The sequence below is a fragment of the Tamandua tetradactyla genome, chromosome X (assembly GCF_023851605.1).
Source record: "Tamandua tetradactyla isolate mTamTet1 chromosome X, mTamTet1.pri, whole genome shotgun sequence".
Taxonomy (NCBI): domain Eukaryota; kingdom Metazoa; phylum Chordata; class Mammalia; order Pilosa; family Myrmecophagidae; genus Tamandua; species Tamandua tetradactyla.
The window spans coordinates 80,945,410-80,949,124 of record NC_135353.1 but is presented as its reverse complement, the minus strand read 5'-3'; the positions used below and the strand labels follow the sequence as shown (position 1 = coordinate 80,949,124).

At 38.2% G+C, this 3,715-nt stretch overlaps 1 pseudogene; it reads right to left on the bottom strand.

The window, feature by feature from the left end:
* Nucleotides 1-1,580: 1,580 nt before the first annotated feature.
* LOC143671899 (dnaJ homolog subfamily C member 15 pseudogene) lies at nt 1,581-2,374 on the bottom strand (annotated as a pseudogene).
* Nucleotides 2,375-3,715: the final 1,341 nt, after the last annotated feature.

Here is a 3,715-nt window from a genome sequence, read left to right as displayed (position 1 = left end):
CCATTTTTTTTGTACTCATTTTTTTATTCATCTGTCCATTCCCTGGATAAAAGAAGCATTAGGCACAAATCACACTGTCACACTGTAAATGTTATATAGTTATACAATCATCTTCAAGAATCAAGGCTACTGGAACAGCCATTTTGGGTATCCCCCTCTAACCACTCCAATACACCATAAACTAAAAAGGAATATCTATATAATGCATAAGAATAATCTCCAGGAAAACCTCTCAGCTCTAAAATCTCTCAGCCACTGAAACTTTATTTTGTTTCATTTCTCTCTTTCCTCTTTTGGTCAAGCAGACTTCTCAATCTCATGATGCTGGCTCCTAGCATACCCCAGGAGTCCTGTTCCATGTTGCCAGGGAGATTTATACCCCTGGGAGTCAAGTCCCACAGAGGAGCAGGGTAGTGAATTCACCTGCCCAAGTTGGATTAGAGAGGCCACATTTAAATAACAAAAGTGGTTCTCTGGAAGTGACTCAGGTATAGTTTTAAGTAGGCTTAGTGTCTACTTTGCAGGAATTAGTTTCAAGAGGGCAAACCCCAAGAATGAGGGCTCAGCCTATTGAATTGGTTGCCCCTACTGCTTATGAGAATATCAGGAATCACCCCAATGGGAAAATTATTAACTTATTTTTTATGCCCAGTTCTATGACATTTATTACACAAGGAATGCCCTGAATCATTCAGTACAAAGTATTATGCTTTTGAACTTCCTTTACACATCATCTGTACTTATATAGTAGTGTACATTATTTATGTGATTTACTTTTTCTTTAAATATAAGTTCTTGAAGGGTCAGGATCGACAACTGGTTCACAGTCTTAACTCTTAGAGGACCCAGTAAGATCCTTATACCTCAGAGGCATTCAATAAATAGAATGAATAATTGAATAAACATACAGTACTGAAAAATTATTAGATACAAACTCCTCAGACATTTCCCCACTCTTTTCCACATTTCCTCATAGAGCATATTTGGTAAATCTTTAATCTTTTTAGCAGCTCTTCAAGTTCTCATGCTTCAACTATAGGGTCTCAGGGAGCAGAGCTCTTTAGTAAGTCCCAACCACTAATTAACAAAACAGCATTTAGTAACTCCCAATATGTTTCAGGTGATTTCCCCATAAGGCAGCAACCAGAGATTAGACTCACAACATTGAAAGCACCTTACATAGGTGGAGTCCCAAATTCCTTGAAGAATTGAAGGACATATGTGAGAGTACAAGGAAATGTCTACACATTGTTCTCAAAACCCAACTGTATTACTTATAGGCATATACTTTGCACATTGCTCAGGACTAACAAGAAAAATCTTAAAATTTATGATTATCACAGAGAAAGGAAGAAAATAAGGGAAAAATAGCAGTTATAGAATTTTAAAGACTCCTTTAAATGAATAATAAAAAGCAAGACTATTAATCTTTTACTGTAAATAGCTTAGTGGTTGAAGAAATAATTGTGGTCAATATATGTATGAAGATTGCTAAGGCCGCAGTATAAATAATTTGCAGGATTTTTATTGTTGTCTTTAATGTTCCCTTTTTTTCCTTTAGTGTGGTCCTTGAGCATTGATCAGTGTATGGTTCTTGATTCTAGCAAGTCTTTTGCTTCATTTATTTTGGTTGCTGCAAAGGAGATCCATCTTTATCTGGGTGTTTCAAAATCATGATACTTCTGTGTGTTGTTCTAAGCCTGGTCTTGTCAGAAGATGGGATTATACCTAAAATAAGACTAGTTTCTTGCCTACTCATTTTATGTTCAAATCCTCTTATATGGTATGATGAAAAGCTAGGAGTTTAAATCTTCTTTGCAGTTTCTATGATTAGTTATCCAAGAGTTTTCCAGGTTTAAAATGCATAGCAACCTGCAAATGTGAAAGCTGTGACACCCAGTCCTACAGCTATGAAGTTTGTTACTGGTCTCTGTTCTATGTCAGCATCATGCAGTTGGCTGAGGGTGGCAAGAACTCAGTATAGCACAGCCCCTTTCCAGCTGAGGGGATGCCACAGCTGGCCTAAAGATTGTTATCAATTACAAAGAAAAATAATAACTTTGTAGTAGTTAATACTGAAAAACACAAATTTAAACTAGTGATTAAAAATGAATATGTCTGGAGGTTTGTGGGGATATGCTATAATAAGAAACTCCAAGAATCTCTACTTCCACCAAAACAAATATTAAACAGGCAAGAACTATTTCAGAATTGTGAAGTGAGGTAGAACACTGTGCAACATCTAAAGAAGAGTGAGAAGAAGAGACTGGTAAATTGTGGTAAATACCAATGAATTGCACTCTCCATGGGCAACTACAATCTCCCATCCCCCAGTCTTATGGCTGGCAGTGATGAGGTACACAATCCTGGCCATTGATGCAGCATGATGATGTGAAGACCTACTTCCATGAGATCTGCAGATATACAGTCCCATCACTACTTTTGATTAGCTACTTCAGATCACTGGGGGTCTAGGTCTGAGGGAGGCCATGTTCTAACCCACCTTGAACAAGGAGAGAAGACTTTAAGACATTGGGCTTCCTCAGAGCTACAGAGGGCAAATGATGAGTGGCATTTTCTGGGCAGGTACAGAAAGTGCAGATTTGTGGAGGTATGAAAGAAGCTCTTTCTGATCCCTCTCTCATCCCCTCCTGAGGGCAATTTAGAGGTCCAAACTTCCTTTGGGAGTACCTTGCATTGTTCCTCCTGTGAAACACAGAACTTGAAAACTCCTTTCTAACATGGCCCCCTCTTGGAATTTGCCCTTCTGGCAAAATCAGGTTCAGATAACAAAAGCAGAGAAAGAAACAATTGAGTCAGGCAACCTAAGACAAAGTCTTATTTGCTTTATATCCTGCAGTAGAATCATCAGGAGAGAAAGTTTACTTCCTTTAGAGTGGATGGAACATTCAAATTTCTGTAAACAAGGAAACTTATAAGACCACTAGCAAGCACAATCTCAGGATGAAACAGACACAAAAGACAGGGAGGACCTTGCACTTTGCATTCACCTTGGGCTGACTTTCTTGATAGGAGGGTTGAATTATGAAGGAGAGCACCAGCCGATGCTAAACCAGTTTGCAAAGACAGTGAAAAATGCTTTTTCTGTTAGGATGTCTTGGTTGTGTTAACTCCTGACACTCAAGAAAATTTCTGTCACATCACCAGCTGGATACAAACTCAAGAAGCAGACATCATGGAATAAATTCCAGAGTAAACATTTAAAAATATGACAATGTACAGTATGCAACAAAAGATTGGAAGACAAACAGAGAAACAGGAATTTATGGCCATCCAAAGGAAGTGGATAAAAGCCCAGAAAAAAAAGTCACCAGAGACCAGACTGTGGCCATATCAAAGACTTGAGAAATGATTGTCAATCTGCTCAAGGAGAGGAAGGAAAAGAAATAGAAATAACTAAAGGATATAGAAAAACAATAAATGAGCAGTATGAGACTGTCAATAAAGAAATAGAAATTTAAATGGGAACCAAGAGCCTAGGGCATTTGAGGTGGTTGAGACTGATGCAAGATGGTGACAGTGGCTCTAGCTCTCACATAAAGAAAGCTTTCCTGGTTCAGAAACAACTGTATACCCCAATCTAATATTCTTGAGAGGAAAGAGTTCACAAGGAATCTGTAGTGAGTAGAGAACTAAACAGAAATAAAAAACTGGAAGACTTGGTGAGCACAAATAGGTTCTGAGACAGGTTTCA